Source organism: Marmota flaviventris, chromosome 3 (genome assembly GCF_047511675.1).
Source record: "Marmota flaviventris isolate mMarFla1 chromosome 3, mMarFla1.hap1, whole genome shotgun sequence".
NCBI classification, from domain to species: domain Eukaryota; kingdom Metazoa; phylum Chordata; class Mammalia; order Rodentia; family Sciuridae; genus Marmota; species Marmota flaviventris.
In genome coordinates, this window is record NC_092500.1 from 75963327 (window position 1) to 75987440 (window position 24114).

The 24114-nt window shown below is 36.6% G+C and overlaps 1 protein-coding gene across 5 annotated transcripts in view; it reads right to left on the minus strand.

The window, feature by feature from the left end:
• Positions 1–24114, minus strand: part of Redic1 (regulator of DNA class I crossover intermediates 1) — an 84836-nt gene that overhangs the window by 19783 nt on the left and 40939 nt on the right. The gene's annotated exons all lie outside the window — the stretch shown is intronic.

The window sequence follows — 24114 nt, forward strand, 5'->3', positions numbered from 1 at the left end:
AAAAACACCTACAAATAACATCATATTTAAAGACTGAACAATGCAAGCATCTCTGCTCTCGCCATTGCTCTTCAGGACTTTTGTGTTAGAGGTTATAGTCAGTACAGCAAGGGAAGGAAAAAAAAAAGTAAAAGGCATCCAGATTGAAAAGGTAAAAATATCTTTACTTATAGATGACATAATGCACTATGGTGAAAATCCAAAAGAATCCACTAACCTATCTAAAAGAGCTAATAATTATTTCAGCAAAGTCAAAGGATGTGAGATGAATATATGATAAGTAATTGTATTTTTATATACTAGTATAGGGGCAAAGGGAAATTTCCCCTCTACCCACTGAGGGTTTGCTGGAATAAGCTGACTATTGAAAAGAATTTATTAAGATGAGAAGGGGGGAAAAATCACCATATAAGGGAAAATCACATAAGGGTGGTTACCTACTAGCACAACATTATTCAGAGGTTTACATACTCTATTTCTGTAGGAGCAGGGGAAAATGGGGAATTTAGACAGTTTTGAGAGGAAATAGAAAATGATTTTTAGGGGAACTCAATGGGTTTAGAGAACATACTGGCACACTGTCTAGACCACATATCAGGATAGTAGTTTGTAAATATATTTAGGACTAAAATGAAGGACAATGAAATGTGACTAAAGTTTGTTTAGGTAGACTGACAGACTTCAGTCCTTCTTCCTGTAATGAGTTTATTTAATTAAAGCTCACCAGAAAAGAGCCAAGGTAGGCCCAGACTTTAGACAATACAGGAATTCCCGCTGAGCTGGGAAGGGGACACACAAGGAAAGGTCAGAGTTAGGTTCTGGATTCTGCGTTGGGTTCTAAAGCCCCTCAGCATGTCAAAGTACTAGTCTTTGCGGTATTGTTTTCTGAGCCTCAACATTAGCAATGAACAAACCAATATAAAATTACAAAAATAATTTCATTCACAATAGCACAAAAAGAATACAATACTTAGAAATAAAATTAATAAAAGACACATAAGGCTTATATACTGAAAACAACATTAACAGGATTAAAGAAAATAGAAGACATATTTCAGGTTCATGGATTAGAAAAGTCTTTATCATTAAGATGTCAATGTTCCCCAAATTGATCAATTCAACACAATCTCTATCAAAATTCCACTGAGCTTCTTGTGGGCTTTTTTGTAAACCTAAAAACTTATTCAAAAATTTTAAAAGATTAAAAAGAGCCACAATCTTGTTGAAAAATAACAATCTCAATTTCAAAATTTATAATAAAGTTACAGAATCAAGGCAGTGTGGAACTAACCTACACAGAGATGGACAAAATAGAATTGAAATTACAAGGGGAAAAACATATTTATGGTTAATTGATTTCTGACCAAAAAAAATTCTTTTCCATAAATGTAAATGAGATATTTAGGCCCTTCCCTTACACTACATGTTATGGTTTGGATATAAGGTGTCCCCCAAAAGCTCATGTGTGAAGACAATGCAAGAAGTTTCAGAGGAAAAATGATTGTGAGAATTGTAAGAGTTGTGAGAGAGGGTTGTAAGACTCTTAACCAAATCAATAAATTAATTTCCTGATAGGTATTAACTGAGTGATAACTGAAGTAGCAGGGTGTGGCTGGAGGAGGTGGAATTGGGGAGCATGACTTTGGGGTATATATTTGTATCTGGCAAGTAGGGAACTCTCTCTGTGCTTTCTGATCACCATGTATGCTGCTTCCCTTTGCCACACTCTTTCACCATGATGTTCTGCCTCACCTAGAGCCCTAGGAGTGGAGCTGACCTTCTATGGACTGAGACCACTGAAACCCTGAACCCTCAAATAAACTTTTCCTCCTTTAAAATTGTTCTGGTCAGATCCTTTAATCACAGCACAGAAAAAGCTGACTTAAAACACTACAAATAAACATGAACTAAAACATAGGTCACAGACCTAAATGTAAGATCTACAAAAAACAAGAAAATTTCAATGATCCTGAATTGGGTAAAGATTTATTGGCTTTGATACTGTACGCACAATTAATTTTAAAAATTGCATCAAAATTGAAACCTTAAACATCTCAGCAGAGATACTCAAATGGCTTACAGGAACATGAAAATATGCAAAATCATTAGTCATTAGAGAAAAGCAAATTAAAAATCAACAAAAACGGGTAACATTTAAAAAGATGGACTTCACCAAGTTTTAGCAAGAATGTGTTACAACAAGAACTCTCATACATTGCTGATGGGAAAATAAAATGATATGACTCATTTTGGAGAACAGTTTGGCAATTTCTTTAAGAGTTAAACATATAGCTAACCACAAGATCTAACCCACCTTGTACCCAAGATAAGTAAAGCATATGTCAAAGCAAAGCTTTTTACATAAACTTTCATATTAGCTTTATCTGGAATAGACAAAAATAAAGGTAAACACCAAATGTTTATCAATAGGAAAATGAATACAATACATACACTGGAATACTACTGTGCAATTAAAAGGAATGAATGATTATTACACACAACAAATAACATGAATGGGTTTCAAAATAATTATGCTAAGTAAAAGAAGCCAAGTAACAAAAAAATACACATATATACTGTAAGAGGCTATAAAAATTGCAAAAATACGGACTACTCTGTAGTGACAGAAAGCAGATCAGTGGTTGCCTTAGGAGATAAGTGAGCGATGGTAAGCAACTAGAAAAGGGATTCCAAAGCTACCCCAAAAAACTACTCAGTATGATAAATGTGTTCATTCTTTTTGACATATATCAAAACATTAAAGTGAAAAATTTAAATAAGTTCAGCTTCTTGTGAGTCAATTATATATTTATAAGACAGTATGTTTTAAAAGATGTTCAATAAACAAGAAACAAAAAGAACTATTATAAGGCCTTAAATAATGTCTCTACCAAGAGGTCAGGGTACTTTAGACTAGGATGGAACCCAGAGATGGAAATGTGAATAGACAATTAAAAAGCTTATTAGAATCCAAAACTGATAATACTCTGATAATGAAGAGGATAACTGGAGTTGACAGAAAGGAAGGAGTCAAGGACAGCTTTTATTTTGGCTTTAGCAAATGAATAAATACTGGTGCCATTTAGTAAGATAAGGAAGACTAGGATAGAATTAGAGTTTCTCATTATATCACCAAGTGTGGTTCTAATGGATTTTACAAGCTTAATGGATTTTAAATAAAAAACCAGAGTTTATACACAAACATCTAAAATATAAAAGTAGGATGTGTTAAACTACCTACCACAAATGTAAAAAGAAAATGAGGGATAAAGATGATGATTATGCAACTTGTCAATATCTAGGATTGTCAGTATCTCACTACCTTTTCACCCTTTTCCCTGAAAAGGAGAGACTACTCCTATCCTGTCTGTGGAGTGGCAGACAGATCACCAGGAGTATTTTGTTTCTTTCTCTACACTATTGTTTCAGGTTTCTGACTCTTTTTTTTTTTTTTTTTTTAGTAATGCTATTTTGTACCTTTTGTGGAAGAAAGAAAGGCGGGGGGGGGGGGTTACTTTGAGACTCCCCATGAAACATACACACATTCTGGAATACTTGCGGTAAGGAGGAAAAAAGTTTATGGACATTCATGAACAGGAAGATTATAGGACCCCAAAATAAACATGACCAGAAAACATCTTCACCACAGCATATTATAGCCAAATTATCAAAAGCACAAACACTAAAATCTGCAAAAGTGCCAAGGCACACTTCAATATATCTCAATTAGACTACAGATTTCTCAACAAAAATCCTATAGGACAGCAAGAAATGGAATGACATATTGGAAGTCCTAAGCAACTGTACACATAGCAAAGCTATTCTTCAGAAATAAAGAAAAAGTACATTCCTTGCAAGACTAGCTAAAACTGAGAAAAGCTATGACCACAAGAACAGCCTACCAAAAGATGCTTAAGGGATTACTAGACAAAATGGCAGGAATAAGTCCTTACTTTTCAATGATAACCTTAAATGTAAATAGACTAAAGTTTCCAATTAAAAACTGGACAGACTGGTTGAATAGATTAATAAAGAAATAAACCCAACAATACAATGCCTACAGAAACTCATGTCACCAGTAAAGAATCACACAGATTAAAATAGAAAGGATAAAAAATTACATTCCAAACAAATTAAACCTTAAAACAAACAGGAGTATGTATACTTAAATCTAACAAAACTGTAAAAAGAGGCAAAGATAGTCACCATATAATGATTAAGTGATCAATTCAAGAAGAAGAGACAGTAATTCTAAATTTAGATGCATCTATGTCAGAGCACCTAATGTTATAATCATTATTAGATCTAAGTGGAGAGATAAACTGCATTACAATAATACTGAGGGATTCAACAACCCACTTTCATCAATGGACAGAACAGATTTGTTTGCAGACAAACAAATTAACAAAGAAACATCAGAAACAAACCATACTATAGATCAAATGGACTTAACATTATAGAACATTCCAGTCAACAGCTTCAGAATACACATTCTTTCACCAGCACATATAACTTTATTTAATAAAAAACAATATACTGAAAGACCACAAAACAAGTATTAACATATTTTAAAAGATGAAATCAGGGCTGGGGTCGCGGCTCAGTGGTAGAGTGCTTGCCTAGCATGTATGAGGCACTGGGTTCGATTCTCAGCACCATATTAAAAATTAAATACAATAAAGGTATTGTGACCATCTATAAATAAAAATATTTTTAAAAAAATTAAATCATATCCCATATCTTTTCTGATCATAATAGAATAAAACTAGAAGCCAACAAAAGACTCTTATAATTTATAAATTATATAAATACATGGAGACTGAATTAACAACTTTTTGAATTAACAACTTGTTATCAAAGAAGACAAAAGAGAAATTTAAAACTTTCTCAAAACAAATGAAAATACAACTTACCAAAATTTAAAGAATACAGGAAAAGCAGTGATAAGAAGAACGTTTATAGCAATGAGTTCAAAAAAAAAAAAGGAAAAAGAAAAATTTCAAATAAACAACCTATCCATGTATCCCAAGGATTTAGAAAAGAACAAACCAAACACAAAAGAAACAATATAAAGCAGAAATAAATACACTTTAAAAAGTACAAAAATCAATGAAACATTAGTAAACCTATAGACTAACAAATAAAAAACAAAAAGAAGACCCAAATGAACAAAATCAGAGATAAAGGAGATAGTACAATCAATACAAAAGAAATGCAAAGGATCATTAGGGATTACTATGAAAAACTATATGCTAAGAAATTGGAAAACCTAGAAGAAATGGGCAACTTTCTGTAAACATAGGACCTACCAAAACTGAAACATGAGAACATAAAAAATATCTAAATAGATCAATAAGAAGTAATGAGACTGAATCAGTAATAAAAAAATGTCCCCCAAAAGAAAAGCCCAAGATTGAATGGCTTCACTGCTGAATTTTACCAAACTTTACAGCACTAATGCTAATTCAACACCATATAAAAAAAGATCATTCACTATGATCAAACTGGTTTCTTCCCTGGGATGTAAGGATAGTTCAATATGTACAAATCAATAAAAAAAACTAACAGAATGAATGATAATAATCATATTATCATCTAAATAGATGCAGTGTGGTAAGCCATTGTTATAGATCGTGGCCGCCATTAGAAGATGGCGCCGGCTTCCACTGTGGCCTGTGGTAAACAACTCCTTTTACGGAGAGATTGGCACGCAATCCCTTACCACCCTATGAGAGAGATCCACGTGGCGGCTTAGGATTGGGCTGCGGGGGGCTTTATTATGCTGTGCTTGGGTGTGTCGGGCGGCGGGCGCTAGAAGATGATACTTGAATCAAGGCCTGAATAAACTGCTGAAAGAAGAATCCTGTGTCGTGTTTTCCCTTGCCAGCGAGGGGTCGCGACAATGCAGAAAAAAATCTGATAAAATTCAATGACCCTTTATGATAAAAGTCCTGAACAAACTAGATATAGAGGGATTGTACTTCAGCATAATAAAGGTGGTAAAAACCCATAGCAAGCATCATACTGAATGGGAAAAGCTGCACATGTTTTCCCTAAGATCTAGAATAAGACAGGAGTGTCCATTGTCCTTGTGTTTATTCAATATAGCACTAGAAGTTTTAGCAAGAGCAATTAGGCAACATAAGGAAATAAAAGGGATACAAACAGCATAGGAGAAAGTCAAACTTCCTTGCTTGTATATGATACATTTCTATATAGGAAAACCTAAAAACTCCACCAAAAGACTATCAGAACTTTATATAACCTAGAGATTAGTGCTCTGTCTGATGTGTGAGGGGTAAGGATTTGCTCCCAAGATGTAGGCTCTCTATTCACCTCACAGATTGTTTATTTTGCTGAGAAGAAACCAAATGCCAAATGTTTTCTCTGATATAAGGAGGCTGGTTCATATGGGATAGGGAGAGGGAGCATGGGAGGAATAGACAAACTCTAGATAGGGCAGAGGGGTTGGAGGGGAAAGGAGGGGGCATGGGGTTATTAATGATGGTGTAATGTGATGGTCATTATTATCCAAAGTACATGTATGAAGACACAAATTGGTGTGACTATACTTTGTATGCAACCAGAGATATAAAAAATTGTGCTCTATATGTGTAATAAGAATTGTAATGCATTATGCTATCATAAATAAATAAATACACAAATGAAAGGAAGTCTAGCATAGTAGAAGAAGAAGAATGGGGAAGGGGAGGGAGGTAGGAGGGTAGAGAGAAACGTGATCTGAAATCAAATTCCATGCATGTATGAGTTTATCAGGATGAACATAACTACTACATATAACTAACTACAAAGCACAAATAAAATAAAAAACAATGAAACAAAGACTATCAGAACTGAAAAATCAATTCAGTATAGTAATAGGAAAAAAGAATCAACATATAACTACATCTCATTTCTTGTTATTTATGTATTTAGTGACTTTTCTATACACCAATAATGACATTACTGAAAAAGAAATAGTGAAAGCATTCCATTCACGATAGCTACAACAATAAAAAGAAAAAGAAAATACTTAAGAATAAACTTAAGTTCAAAAGACATTTACAATGAAAAATTATAAAATACTGATGAAAGACTAGAGTGAGATGAAATCTTAAGAGTGGTTTTGATTTGCATTTCTCTAATTGCTAGTGATGATGAACATTTTTTCATGTGTTTGTTGATTGATTGTATATCATCTTCTAAGAAGTGACTGATCAGGTCCTTGGCCCATTTATTGATTGGGTTACTTGGTTTTTTTTGGTGTCTAGCTTTTTGAGTTCTTTATATTCCCTAGTGATTAGTGTTCTATCTGATGTGTGAGGGGTAAAGATTTGCTCCCAAAGTGTAGGCTCTCTATTCACCTCACAGATTATTTCTTTTGCTGAGAAGAAACTTTTCAGTTTGACTCCATCCCATTTATTGATTTTTGATTTTAATTCTTGTGCCACAGGTGTCTTATTATGGAAGTTGGGGCCTAATATCACATGATGGAGATTAGGGTCTACTTTTTCTTCTATTAGATGCAGGGTCTCTAGTTTTATTACTAAGTCCTTAATTCATTTTGAGTTGAGTTCTGTGCATGATGAGAGATAGGGTTTTAATTTCATTTTGTTGCATATGAATTTCCAGTTTTCCCAGCACCATTTGTTGAAGAGACTATCTTTTTCCAATGCATGTTCTTGGCACCTTTGTCTAATATAAGATAATTGTAATTTTGTGGGTTAGTCTCTGTGTCCTCTTTTCTGTACCGTTGGTCTACCAGTCTGTTTTGGTGCCAATACCATGCTGTTTTGTTACTATTGCTCTGTTGTATAGTTTAAGGTCTAGTATAGTGATGCCACCTGCTTCACTGTTCCTGCTAAGGATTGCTTTAGCTATTCTGGGTCTCTTGTTTTTCCAGATGAGTTTTATGATTGCTTTTACTATTTCTATGTGGAATGTCAATGGAATTTTGATCACAATTACATTAAATCTGCATAGTGCTTTTGGAAGTATGGTCATTTTGATAATATTAATTCTGCCTATCCAGGAGTAAGGTAGATCTTTCCATTTTCTAAGGTCTTCTTTGATTTCTTTCTTTAGGGTTCTATAATTTTCATTATATATATATGTATATATATATATATATATATATATATATATATATATATATATATATATATATAATATATTATTATATATATCTTTCATCTGTTTCAGTGATTCCCAAGTATTTTATTTTATTTTATATTTTGAGGCTATTGAGAATGGAATAGTTTTCCTCATTTCCCTTTCTGAGGATTTGTCACTGATATACAGAAATGCCTTTGATTTATGGGTGTTGATTTTATACCCTGCTACTTTGCTTAATTCATTTCCTAGTTCTAGAAATTTTCTGGTGGAACTTTTAGGGTCTTATAGGTATATAATTATATAATTAGCAAATAGTGCCAATTTGAGGATGTGGAGAAAAAGGTACATTCATATACTACTGGTGGGACTTCAAATTGATGCAGCTAATATAGAAAGCAGTATGGAGATTTCTTGGAAAATTGGGAATGGAACCACCATTTGATCCAGCTATCCCTCTCCTCAGTCTATACCCAAAGGACTTAAAAACAGCATACTACAGGGACACAGCCACATCAATGTTTATAGAAGCACAATTTACATTAGCTAAACTGTGGAGCTAACCTAGATTCCCTTCAATAGATGAATGGATAAAAAAATATGGCATATATACACAATGAAATATTACTCAGCAATAAAAGAGAATAAAATCATGGCACGTGCAAGTAAATGGATGGAGTTAGAGAAGATAATGCTAAGTGAAGTTAGCCAATCCCCCCCCCCCCCAAAAAAAAACCCAAATGCCAAATGCTTTCTCTGATATAAGGAGACTGATTCATAGTGGGATAGGGAGAGGGAGCATGGGAGGAATAGATGAACTCTATATAGGGCAGAAGGGTGGGAGGGGAAGGGAGGGGGCATGAGGTAATTAATGATGGTTGAATATGATGATCATTTTTATCCAAAGTACATGTATAAAGACATGAATTGGTGTGAATATACTATGTATACAACCAGAGATATGAAAAATTGGGCTCTATATATGTAATAAGAATTGTAATGCATTCTGCTATTCTATATAAATAAAATAAATAAATAAATAAAATACTGATGAAAGAAACTGTAGATAACACACAAAAATCTGAAAGAACCCCAATGTTCTTGGATTGAAAATATTAATATTGTTAAAAATGTCCATACAATCCAAAGTGATCTACAGAAAATACCAACTTCATTTTCTGCAGAGCTATGAAAAAAAACAATTCTGAAGTTCATATGTAGAAAATATAGCCAAAAAAATCTTGGGCACAAAGAACAATGCTGTAGGTATCAAAATACCTGATTTCAAGACATATTACAGAGACACAATAAACAACATGAATAATGGAATTTGCATAAAAACAGACACATCAACCAATGGAACAGTACAGAGGTGTTGGTAAAACTGGATATTCACATTTAGAAGACTGAAACTTGATCCTATACAAAAATCAACTCAAGATCAATATAAAAACACCTAAATGTGAGACTTGAAACTCTGAAAACTACTAGAATAAAATGGAAAACTCTTTAAGACATTGGTGAAGGCAATAATTTTTCTGGATAGGATCCCAAAAGCACAGGAAACAAAAGCAAATATTTAAAAATGGGATTACATTAAGAAGCTTTGCAAAGTAAAGAAAACAACCAACAGTCATAAGAAAATCTACAAAGTGGGAGAAAATTCTTGCCAAAGTATTCATCTGACAGAGGGTTAACACCAACCATATAAATTCAAATAAAAAAATATAACAAAAAGGCAATTAGAAACTTAGCAAATGATATGAATAGACACTTCAGTAAAGAAGAAATGTAAATCATAAATAATGATATGATAAACTGCTAAATATCATTAGCTAACAGGGTAATAAAAATAAAAACTACAATGAGATATTGTCACCCTAGTCAGAATGGCTATTATCAAAAAATAAATGCTGACAAGAAGGTAGAAAAAAAGAAACATTTATATATTGGTGATGTATAAGTAAATCTGTGCAGTCATTATGGACAACAGAAAGTTCCTCCAAAATCTTAAAAATAGATCGATTATTTGATCTACCCATCCCATTTCTGGATAAATATACAAAGAAAATAAAATCAGTATATCAGAAATACCTGAATGTCCATGTTTACTGCAGCACTATTCACAATAGCCAAGATACAGAATCAGCCTAAATGATTTTCAACAAAAGAATACATAAGGAAAATGTGACACACACATATAAACACTCTCTCAAACATGTTTGTGTGTATGTTTGTGTGTGTGTGTGTGTGTGTGTGTAAATAAAAGGAGTAGTTACCCAGCTATAAACTAGAAGAAAGTCCATCTTCACAACAAAATTGAAGGAACTGGAGAACACTGTGTTGAATGAATTAAGCCATAAAGAAAAGTACTGTATGTTTTATCTTACATGAGCACATTAATAAAATCTGACTTGAGAGTACAATTATGAGATTACTAGATATCATGAAGGGTTTAGGCGGGTAGAAAAAGGGAAGTTGGGTTTGATCAGTACATATACTGAGTGTATAAAAACATCACACTGAGGGGCTGGAGTTATGGCTCAGTGGTAGATCACTTGCCTAGCACATGCAAGGCACTGGGTTCCATCCTCAGCATCACATACAAATAAATAAATAGAATAAAGGTATTGTGTCCAACTACAACTAAAAAAATAATTAAAAAGAAAATATCACACTAAATTCCATTAATAGATAAAATTAATACCTGTTTGTAAAAATATAAAAGAAAAAACTTACTTAACATTTTTTTAGAAATATTACTTAGGTCTGTTTATATTACTAATGACTATTTTTGTTCGTTAAGATGAGATTAACCAGGAGAAGGGGCCCAGTGGCCCGCCTGCGCGGTAAACAGACCACCCCTGCTTGAGGAGGAGACCAGCCTTCCGCCTGCATGTTAGGCAGACCGCGCGACCCGGAGAAGGGGCCCAGCAGCCCGCCTGTGCGGTAGACAGACCACCCCAATTGGAGGAGGGGCACAGCCACTGCCTGCGCGGTAGGCAGACCACGCGACCCAGAGAAGGGGCCCAGTGGCCTACCTTGGCGAAAGACAGACCACCCAGCTGGAGGAGGAGCCCAGCCTCCCGCCTCCCACCTGCGCGGTAGACAGACCTCCCCAGTTGGAGGAGCCCAGCCTCCCGCCTGTGCGGTAGACAGACCACCCCAACTGGAGGAGGGGCCCTGCTGCCCACCGGTGCGGACACCTGACCGAGCTCTTGACAAACATAAGGTTTCCCCAACACCCCCACCTCATCAAACACCTTATGAGAAAAACTAATGGAACTTATCTTGGAAAATCCCACCAACTGTTAAAACCCACCAACCGGTTGGCATGGCTACCAGCGCGGTTCTGCAGTGGATCAGGCACCTGGTTTACATCTCAGAGAATAAGAGTAGAGAGGCCACAGGTGGAAGCTCAAGTACTGTCACACTGACTACCACCACCATCCTGAACCCAGAGACTCAAGCTAGGAATAGACAATGCCACCAACTGGAAGAAACGAAAACAGAGTTCTGAGAGACATTTTTTCTTTCTTTTTTTCTCTTCTCTCTCTCTTTTCATCCATTCATCCATTCTCCTCTACCCTTCCCCCTCTGGTCCTCGCAACCTCAACATATGTGAAACCAAAAATTGTGCATGAAAAAGGTCTTTAACAACTGAATTACCAGAATAATATACTAGAGAGGAACTGCATATGCACCACCTCCCTCCCCCCTTTTTACTTCTTTTCTTTTTTCTCTTATTTTCTCTTTCCCGCTCTCTTTTTTCTCTTCCTTTCCTTATTATTTGTTTTCTTCCCTCTTACTCCCTCTATCCCACTTGCAACCCCCTAAATTTTACTATTCATAAGTAGGGTAATCTTATAAATACAGATAGGAATTTGAATCTATACATTCTTCCATAAATTACCCATCTATTGGTTAGATCTTTCCAAAGTTACTAAGTTAGATTAACCCCATACCCTCACTCCTTCCCCCCTAAACATAACATCCTACACCTGAAATTCAGTTTTCTTCAAGCTACCAGAAACGGTATGCCTTTCATGACACTAATGACTATATTTGTAAATGATAATCGAAACCAACATTTGTAGACATAGAGTCTAGCTATAAATGTAGTAATAAGGAAAATGTGTGCTTAGATGATGTACTATTGATATTGAGAAATGTTAACATTGTCTTTCTCCACAAAAGGGAGACTTTGCAACTATACAAGAGCAATATAAATATATAGGGGGAAAATTCAATAACACAATAGTTTCACAAAGCAGAAAGAAACGTGAGCAGTATGAAAAGACAAGGAAAGAAAGGACCACAAGCAATGCAGGTCAACTCAACTTTAGAAGAGGTAATATCTGCAGCAGATGAAATGTCAGATAAATAATTTTGGATATACATGCTTCAGATGATCTGGAGTATCAAGGAAGACATTAGACAGCAAAATCAGATAAGGAAAGATCACTTTGACAATGAATTACATAAACAAATCCAAGAAGCAAAAGAACAACTATACAGGGAGATAGAGGTTATAAAAAAACAAACAAACAGAAATCCTAGAAATGCAGGAAGCAATAAACCAAATTAAAAACTCAAATGAGAGTACTACTATAAGTAGAGTACTAGTTATAAGTAGAACACTTAGAAGATAGAACATCAGACAATGAAGACAAAGTATTTCAACTTGAAAAGAACATAGACAGCTCAGCAAGACTGTTAAGAAACCATGAGCAGAACATCCAAGAAATATGGGATAACATAAAGAGACCAAACTTAAGAGTTATTGGGATACAGGAAGGTATAGAGGTCCAAACCAAAGGAATGAACAATCTGTTCAACAAAATAATACGAGAAAACTTCCCAGACTTGAAGAATGAAACAGACTCACAAATCCTAGAACCCTACAAGACGCCGAATGTGCAAAATCATAAGAGATCCACACCCAGACACATTATAATGAAGATACCCAACATACAGAATAAGGAGAGAATTTTAAAAGCTACAAGAGAAAGGAAGCAGATTACATTTAGGGGTAAACCAATCAGGATAACAGCTGATCTTTCAACACAGACTCTGAAAGCTAGAAGATCCTGGAACAATATATTTCAAACGCTGAAAGAAAATGGGTTCCAACCAAGAATTGTGTTTCCAGCGAAATTAAGCTTCAGGATGGAAGATGAAATTAAAACCTTCCATGATAAACAAAAGTTAAAAGAATTTACAGCTAGAAAACCATGTCTTCAAAACATCCTTGGCAAAACATTACAGGAAGAGGAAATGGAAAATAACAATGAAAACCAACAGCGGAAGTAGTACAGTAAAGGGAAAAAATAATCAAAGAGGAAAAACAAACCATGTTAAGTAACATAAATAAACAAATATGGCTGGAAGTACAATCCATATATCAATAATAAACCTAAATGTTAATGGCTTAAACTCACCAATCAGGAGACATAGGCTAGTAGAATGGATCACAAAAAAAAAAATCCAACAATATGCTGCCTACAGGAGATGCATCTGATAGGAAAAGACATACATAGGCTGAAGGTGAAAGGTTGGGAAAAGTCATATCACTCATATGGACTTCGGAAACCAGCAGGAGTGCCATACACATATCAAATAAAATAGACTTCAAGCCAAAGTTAATCAAAAGGGATAAAGAAGAACACTACATACTGCTCAAGGGAACCATACACCAACAAAACATAACAATCATAAATATATATGCCCCAAACAATGGTGCAGCTATGTTCATCAAACAAACTCTTCTCAAGTTCAAGAGTCTAATAGACCACCATACAATAATTATGGGAGACTTCAACACACCTCTCTCACCACTGGACAGATCTTCCAAACAAAAGTTGAATAAAGAAACTATAGAACTCAATAATACAATTAATAACCTAGACTTAATTGACATATATAAAATATACCACCCAACACCAAGCAGTTACACTTTTTTCTCTGCAGCACATGGATCCTTCTCAAAAATAGATCATATAGTATTTCACAGGGAAACTCTTAGAAATTATAAAGGAGTAGAGATAATACCATGCATCCTATCTGATCATAATGGAATGAAACTGGAAATAAACAATAAAAGAAGGAAGGAAAAATCATGCATCACTTGGAGAATAAACAATAGGTTACTGAATGATCAATGGGTTACAGAAGACATCAAGGAGGAAATTAAAAAATTCTTAGAGATAAATGAAAACACAGACACAACATATCAGAATCTATGGGACACAATGAAAGCAGTTCTAAGAGGAAAATTCATTGCTTGGAGTTCATTCCTTAAAAAAAGAAAAAAACCAACAAAAAAATGATCTCACACTTCATCTCAAAATCCTAGAAAAGGAAGAGCAAAACAACAGCAAAAGTAGTAGAAGGCAATAAATAATTAAAATCAGAGCTGAAATCAATGAAATTTAAACAAAAGAAACAATTGAAAAAATTGACAAAACTAAAAGTTGGTTCTTGGAAAAAATAAATAAGATCGACAGACCCTTAGCTATGCTAATGAAGAGAAGAAGAGCGAGAACTCAAATTACTAGCATACAGGATGAAAAAGGCGATATCACCACAGACACTTCAGAAATACAGAAGATAATCAGAAATTATTTTGAATCCTTATACTCCAATAAAATAGAAGATAGTGAAGGCATCGATAAATTTCTTAAGTCATATGATCTGCCCAGATTGAGTCAGGAGGATATAGACAACCTAAACAGACCAATATCAATCGAAGAAATAGAAGAAGCCATCAAAAGACTACCAACAAAGAAAAGCCCAGGACAGGATGGGTATACAGCAGAGTTTTACAAAACCTTTAAAGAAGAATTAATACCAATACTTTTTCAAGCTATTTCAGGAAATAGAAAAAGAGGGAGAAATTCCAAATTCATTCTATGAGGCCAACATCACCCTGATTCCTAAACCAGACAAAGACACTTCAAAGAAAGAGAACTACAGACCAATATCTCTAATGAACATAGATGCAAAAATCCTCAATAAAATTCTGGCAAATCGAATACAGAAACATATCAAAAAGATTGTGCATCATGATAAAGTAGGATTCATCCCTGGATGCAAGGCTGGTTCAATATTTGGAAATCAATAAATGTTATTCACCACATCAGTAGACTTAAAGATAAGTACCGTATGATCATCTCGATAGATGCAGAAAAAGCATTCAACAAAGTACAGCATCCCTTTATGTTCAAAACTCTAGAAAAACTAGGGATAATAGGAACATACCTCAATATTGTAAAAGCTATCTATGCTAAGCCTCAGGCTAGCATCATTCTGAATGGAGAAAAATTGAAGGCATTCCCTCTAAAATCTGGAACAAGACAGGGATACCCTCTCTCACCACTTCTGTTCAACATAGTTCTCGATACACTGGCCAGAGCAATTAGACAAAAGAAATTAAAGGCATAAAAATAGGAAAAGAAGAACTTAAATTATCACTATTTGTGGGTGACATGATTCTATACCTAGAAGACCCAAAAGGGTCTACAAAGAAACTATTAGAGCTAATAAATGAATTCAGCCAAGTGGCAGGATATAAAATCAACACGCATAAATCAAAGGCATTCCTGTATATCAGCGACAAATCCTCTGAAATGGAAATGAGAATAACCACCCCATTCACAATATCCTCAAAAAAAAAATAAAATACTTGGGAATCAACCTAACAAAAGAGGTGAAAGACTTATACAATGAAAACTACAGAATCCTAAAGAGAGAAATAGAAGAAGATCTTAGAAGATGGAAAAATATACCCTGTTCATGAATAGGCAGAACTAACATCATCAAAATGGCAATATTACCAAAAGTTCTCTATAGGTTTAATGCAATGCCAATCAAAATCCCAACAGCATTTCTTGTAGAAATAGATAAAGCAATCATGAAATTCATATGGAAAAATAAAAGACCCAGAATATCAAAAACAATTCTAAGCAGGTAAGGTGAATCAGGCGGTATAGTGATACCAGACTTCAAACTATACTACAGAGCAATAGTAACAAAAACATCATGGTACTGGTACCAAAACAGGCAAGTGGACCAATAGTACAGAATAGAGGACACAGAGACCAATCCATAAAATTACAACTATCTTATATTTCATAAAGGTGCTAAAAGCATGCAATTGAGGAAGGATAGCATCTTAAACAAATTGTGCTGGGAAAACTGGAAATCCATGTGCAACAAAATGAAACTGAATCCCTTTCTCTCGCCATGCACAAAAGTTAACTCAAAATGGATCAAAGAGATAGTAGAGGGAACTGGGACCAAACACAGAGCAGGCCCAGCGGCCTGCTGAGGGGCAGAGCCGCCCCCCACCCCCCGCGCCTGCCAGGTAGGGGAAGGGTGACCACCGACAGAAAAGGCCCAGTGGCCCGCGGCAGGACAGAGCTTCCAATCACTCCTGCAAGGTAGGCGGGCCTGCGACCCACCGGCAGAAGAGGAGCAGCCACCTGCTGAGAGGCTGAGCCGCCCCCTCCCCCTGCGCCGGCATAGTAGAGGGAACTGGGACCAAACACAGAGCAGGCCCAGCGGCCTGCTGAGGGGCAGAGCCGCCCCCCACCCCCCTCGCCTGCCAGGTAGGGGAAGGGTGACCACCGACAGAAAAGGCCCAGTGGCCCGCGGCAGGACAGAGCTTCCAATCACTCCTGCAAGGTAGGCGGGCCTGCGACCCACCGGCAGAAGAGGAGCAGCCACCTGCTGAGAGGCTGAGCCGCCCACTCCCCCCCGTGCCTGCAAGGTAGTCGGAACTGAGACCACCATCAGAACAGGTCAGACCTGCAACCGAGAGACAGAACAGGCCCAGTGGCCTGAGGAAGGGTAGAGCCGCCCCCCTCCCCACGCCTGCAAAGTAGGCGGACCTGCGACCCACTGGCACTACAGCCCCAGAGTCCTGCAGAGGGGCAGTGCCGCTGCCTGCGCCTGCAAAGTAGGCAGAACTGCGACCACCGACAGAACAAGCCTAGCGGCCCGCAGAGGGACAGAGCCGCCGCCCGCGCCTGCAAGGTCGGCGGACCTGCTACCGACTGGCAGAGCAGGCCCAGCGGCCTGCCGGCGTGGTAGGCACATTGCCCCAATTGGAGGAGGGGCAGAGCCGCCGCCCGCGCCTGCGAGGGAGACTTTGCAACTATACAAGACCAATATAAATATATAGGGGGAAAATTCAATAGCACAACAGTTTCACCAAGAAGAAAGGAACGCGAACAGTATGAAGAGACAAGGAAAGAAAGGACCACAAGCATTGCAGGTCAACTCAACGTTAGAAGAGGTAATAGCTGCAGCTGATGGAATGTCAGATAAAGAATTCAGGATATACATGCTTCAGATGATCTGGAGTCTCAAGGAAGACATCAGACAGCAAAATCAGACAATGAAAGATCACTTCAACAATGAATTACATAAACAAATCCAAGAAGCAAAATATCAACTATACAGGGAGATAGAGGTTATAAAAAACAAACAAACAGAAATCCTAGAAATGCAGGAAGCAATAAGCCAACTTAAAAACTCAATTGAGAATACTACCAGCAGAGTAGAACACTTAGAAGACAGAACATCAGACAATGAAGATAAAGTATTTCAACTTGAAAAGAACATAGACACCTCAGCAAGACTGTTAAGAAACCATGAGCAGAACATCCAAGAAATATGGGATAACATCAAGAGACCAAATTTAAGAGTCATTGGGATACAGGAAGGAACAGAGTTTCAAACCAAAGGAATGAGCAATCTATTCAATGAAATAATTCGAGAAAACTTCCCAGACTTGAAGAATGAGACAGAACCCCAAATCCTAGAAGCCTACAGGACGCCGAATGTGCAAAATCATAAGAGACCCACACCTAGACACATTATAATGAAGATGCCCAACATACAGAATAAGGAGAGAATTTTAAAAGCTACAAGAGAAAGGAAGCAGATCACATTTAGGGGTAAGCCAATCAGGATAACAGCTGATCTTTCAACACAGACTCTGAAAGCTAGAAGATCCTGGAATAACATATTTCAAACACTGAAAGAAAATGGGTTCCAACGAAGAATTGTATTTCCAGCGAAATTAAGCTTCAGGATGGAAGATGAAATTAAAACCTTCCACGATAAACAAAAGTTAAAAGAATTTGCAGCTAGAAAACCATGTCTTCAAAACATCCTTGGCAAAACATTACAGGAAGAGGAAATGGAAAATAACAATGAAAACCAACAGTGGGAGGTAGGACAATAAAGGGGGGAAAATAATCAAAGTGGAAAACAAACCATGTTTAGTAACATAAATAAACAAATATGGCTGGAAGAACAACCCATATCTCAATAATAACCCTAAATGTTAATGGCTTAAACTCACCAATCAAGAGACACAGGCTAGTAGAATGGATCACAAAACAAGACCCAACAATATGCTGCCTACATGAGACGCATTTGATAGGAAAAGACATACATAGGCTGAAGGTGAAAGGCTGGGAAAAATCATATCACTCATATGGACTTCGGAAACAAGCAGGAGTATCCATACTCATATCAAATAAAATAGATTTTAAGCCAAAGTTAATCAAAAGGGATAAAGAGGGACACTACATACTGCTCAAGGGAACCATACACCAACAAGACATAACAATCATAAATATATATGCCCCAAACAATGGTGCAGCTATGTTCATCAAACAAACTCTTCTCAAGTTCAAGAGTCTAATAGACCACCATACAATAATCATGGGAGACTTCAACACACCTCTATCACCACTGGACAGATCTTCCAAACAAAAGTTGAATAAGGAAACTATAGAACTCAATAACACAATTAATAACCTAGACTTAATTGACATATATAGAATATACCACCCAACATCAAGCAGTTACACTTTTTTCTCAGCAGCACATGGATCCTTCTCAAAAATAGATCATATATTATGTCACAGGGAAACTCTTAGACAATACAAAGGAGTAGAGATAATACCATGCATCCTATCTGATCATAATGGAATGGAACTGAAAATCAACGATAAAAGAAGGAAGGAAAAAGAATACATCACTTGGAGAATGAACAATAGGTTACTGAATGATCAATGGGTTATAGAAGACATCAAGGAGGAAATTAAAAAATTCTTAGAGATTAATGAAAACACAGACACAACATATCAGAATCTATGGGACACATTGAAAGCAGTTCTAAGAGGAAAATTCATTGCTTGGAGTTCATTCCTTAAAAACAGTAAAAACCAACAAATAAATGATCTCATACTTCATCTCAAAATCCTAGAAAAAGAAGAGCAAAACAACAGCAAAAGAAGTAGAAGGCAAGAAATAATTAAAATCAGAGCTGAAATTAATGAAATCGAAACAAAAGAAACAATTGAAAAAATTGACAAAACTAAAAGTTGGTTCTTTGAAAAAATAAACAAAATCGACAGACCCTTAGCCATGCTAGCGAAGAGAAGAAGAGAGAGAACTCAAATCACTAACATACGGGATGAAAGAGGCAATATCACAACAGACACTTCAGAAATACAGAAAATAATCAAAAATTATTTTGAATCCTTATACTCCAATAAATTAGAAGATAGTGAAGGCATAGATAAATTTCTTAAGTCATATGATCTGCCCAGATTGAGTCAGGAGGATATAGACAACCTAAACAGACCAATATCAATTGAGGAAATAGAAGAAACCATCAAAAGACTACCAACTAAGAAAAGCCCAGGACCGGATGGGTATACAGCAGAGTTTTACAAAACCTTTAAAGAGGAACTAATACCAATACTTTTCAAGCTACTTCGGGAAATAGAAAAAGAGGGAGAACTTCCAAATTCATTCTACGAGGCCAACATCACCCTGATACCTAAACCAGACAAAGACACTTCAAAGAAAGAAAACTACAGACCAATATCTCTAATGAACCTAGATGCAAAAATCCTCAATAAAATTCTGACGAATCGGATACAAAAACATATCAAAAAAATTGTGCACCATGATCAAGTAGGATTCATCCCTGGGATGCAAGGCTGGTTCAATATACGGAAATCAATAAATGTTATTCACCACATCAATAGACTTAAAAATAAGAACCATATGATCATCTCGATAGATGCGGAAAAAGCATTCGACAAAGTACAGCATCCCTTTATGTTCAAAACTCTAGAAAAACTAGGGATAACAGGAACATACCTCAATATTGTAAAAGCAATCTATGCTAAGCCTCAGGCTAGCATCATTCTGAATGGAGAAAAATCGAAGGCATTCCCTCTAAAATCTGGAACAAGACAGGGTTGCCCTCTCTCACCACTTCTGTTCAACATAGTTCTCGAAACACTGGCCAGAGCAATTAGACAGACGAAAGAAATTAACGGCATCAAAATAGGAAAAGAAGAACTTAAATTATCACTATTTGCAGATGATATGATTCTATACCTAGCAGACCCAAAAGACTCTACAAAGAAACTATTAGAGCTAATAAATGAATTCAGCAAAGTGGCAGGTTATAAAATCAACACGCATAAATCAAAGGCATTCCTGTATATCAGCGACAAATCCTCTGAAATGGAAATGAGGACAACCACTCCATTCACAATATCTTCAAAAAAAATAAAATACTTGGGAATCAACCTAACAAAAGAGGTGAAAGACTTATACAATGAAAACTACAGAACCCTAAAGAGAGAAATAGAAGAAGATCTTAGAAGATGGAAAAATATACCCTGTTCATGGATAGGCAGAACTAACATCATCAAAATGGCGATATTACCAAAAGTTCTCTATAGGTTTAATGCAATGCCAATCAAAATCCCAACGGCATTTCTTGTAGAAATAGAGAAAGCAATCATGAAATTCATATGGAAAAATAAAAGACCCAGAATAGCAAAAACAATGCTAAGCAGGAAATATGAATCAGGCGGTATAGCGATACCAGACTTCAAACTATATTACAGAGCAATAGTAACAAAAACAGCATGGTACTGGTACCAAAACAGGCGGGTGGACCAATGGTACAGAATAGAGGACACAGAAACCAATCCACAAAACTACAACTATCTTATATTTGATAAAGGGGCTAAAAGCATGCAATGGAGGAAGGATAGCATCTTCAACAAATGGTGCTGGGAAAACTGGAAATCCATATGCAACAAAATGAAACTGAATCCCTTTCTCTCGCCACGCACAAAAGTTAATTCAAAATGGATCAAGGAGCTTGATATCAAATCAGAGACACGCCGTCTGATAGAAGAAAAAGTTGGCTACGATCTACATACTGTGGGGTCGGGCTCCAAATTCCTCAATAGGACACCCATAGCACAAAAGTTAATAACTAGAATCAACAAATGGGACTTACTTAAACTAAAAAGTTTTTTCTCAGCAAAAGATACAATAAGAGAGGTAAATAGAGAGCCTACATCCTGGGAACAAATCTTTACTCCTCACACTTCAGATAGAGCCCTAATATCCAGAGTATACAAAGAACTCAAAAAATTAGACAATAAGAGAACAAACAACCCAATCAACAAATGGGCCAAGGACCTGAACAGACACTTCTCAGAGGAGGACATACAATCAATCAACAAGTACATGAAAAAATGCTCACCATCTCTAGCAGTCAGAGAAATGCAAATCAAAACCACCCTAAGATACCATCTCACTCCAGTTAGATTGGCAGCCATTATGAAGTCAAACAACAACAAGTGCTGGCGAGGATGTGGGGAAAAGGGTACACTTGTACATTGCTGGTGGGACTGCAAATTGGTGCAGCCAATTTGGAAAGCAGTATGGAGATTTCTTGGAAAGCTGGGAATGGAGCCACCATTTGACCCAGCTATTCCCCTTCTTGGTCTATTCCCTAAAGACCTAAAAAGAGCATGCTACAGGGACACTGCTACGTCGATGTTCATAGCAGCACAATTCACAATAGCTAGACTGTGGAACCAACCTAGATGCCCTTCAATGGATGAATGGATAAAAAAAATGTGGCATTTATACACAATGGAGTATTACTCTGCATTAAAAAATGACAAAATCATAGAATTTACAGGGAAATGGATGGCATTAGAGCAGATTATGCTAAGTGAAGCTAGCCAATCCCTAAAAAACAAATGCCAAATGTCTTCTTTGATATAAGGAGAGTAACTAAGAACAGAGTAGGGTCGAAGAGCATGAGAAGAAGATTAACATTAAACAGGGATGAGAGGTGGGAGGGAAAGGGAGAGAGAAGGGAAAAAGCATGGAAACGGAAGGAGACCCTCAGAGTTATACAAAAGTACATACAAGAGGAAGTGAGGGGAAGGGGAAAAATAATACAAGGGGGACAAACGAATGTCAGTAGAGGGGGCAGAGAGAGAAGAGGGGAGGGGAAGGGAGGGGAGGGGTGATAGTAGAGGATAGGAAAGGCAGCAGAATACAACAGACACTAGTATGGCAATATGTAAATCAATGGATGTGTAACTGATGTGATTCTGCAATCTGTATATGGGGTAAAAATGGGAGCTCATAACCCACTTGAATCAAATTGTGAAATATGATATATCAAGAACTATGTAATGTTTTGAACAGCCAACAATAAAAAATTAAAAAAAAAATGGATCAAAGAGCTTGATATCAAATCAGAGACTCTGCGTATAATAGAAGAAAATGTTGGCTCTGATCTACATATTGTGGGATCGGGCTCCAAATTCCTTAAGAGGACACCCATAGCACAAGAGTTAATAACAAGAATCAACAAATGGGATTTACTTAAACTAAAAAGTTTTTTCTCAGCAAGAGAAACAATGAGAGAGATAAATAGGGAGCCTACGTCCTGAAACAAATTTTTACTCCACACATTTCAGATAGAGCCCTAATATCCAGAGTATACAAAGAACTCAAAAAATTAAACAATAAGAAAACACATAACCCAATCAACAAATGGGCCAAGGACCTGAACAGACACTTCTCAGAGGAGGACATACAATCAATCAACAAGTACATGAAAAAATGCTCACCATCTCTAGCAGTCAGAGAAATGCAAATCAAAACCACCCTAAGATACCATCTCACTCCAGTTAGATTGGCAGCCATTATGAAGTCAAACAACAACAAGTGCTGGCGAGGATGTGGGGAAAAGGGTACTCTTGTACATTGCTGGTGGGACTGCAAATTGGTGTGGCCAATTTGGAAAGCAGTATGGAGATTCCTGGGAAAGCTGGGAATGGAACCACCATTTGACCCAGCTATTCCCCTTCTCGGTCTATTCCCTAAAGACCTAAAAAGAGCATACTACAGGGATACTGCTACATCAATGTTCATAGAAGCACAATTCACAATAGCTAGACTGTGGAACCAACCTAGATGCCCTTCAATAGATGAATGTATTAAAAATGTGGCATTTATACACAATGGAGTATTACTCTGCACTAAAAAATGACAAAGTCATGGAATTTGCAGGAAAATGGATGGCATTAGAGCAGATTATGCTAAGTGAAGCTAGCCAATCCCTAAAAAACAAATGCCAAATATCTTCTTTGATATAAGGAGAACAACTAAGAACAGAGCAGGGAGGAAGAGCATGAGAAGAAGATTAACATTAAACAGGGATGAGAGGTGGGAGGGAAAGGGAGAGAGAAGGGAAATTGCATAAAAATGGAAGGAGACCCTCATAGTTATACAAAATTACATATAAGAGGAAGTGAGGGGAAAGGGAAAAAAAACAAGGGAGAGAAATGAATTACAGTACCTGGGGTAGAGAGAAAAGATGGGAGGGGAGGGGAGGGGAGGGGGGATAATAGAGGATAGGAAAGGCAGCAGAACACATCAGACACTAGTATGGCAATATGTAAAACAGTGGATGTGTAACCGATGTGATTCTGCAATCTGTATATGGGGTAAAAATGGGAGCTCATAACCCACTTGAATCTAATGTAAGAAATATGATATGTCAAGAACTATGTAATGTTTTGAACAACCAATAATAAAATTTTTTTAAAAAAGATTAGATTAATAACTGAGAGTAGAGAA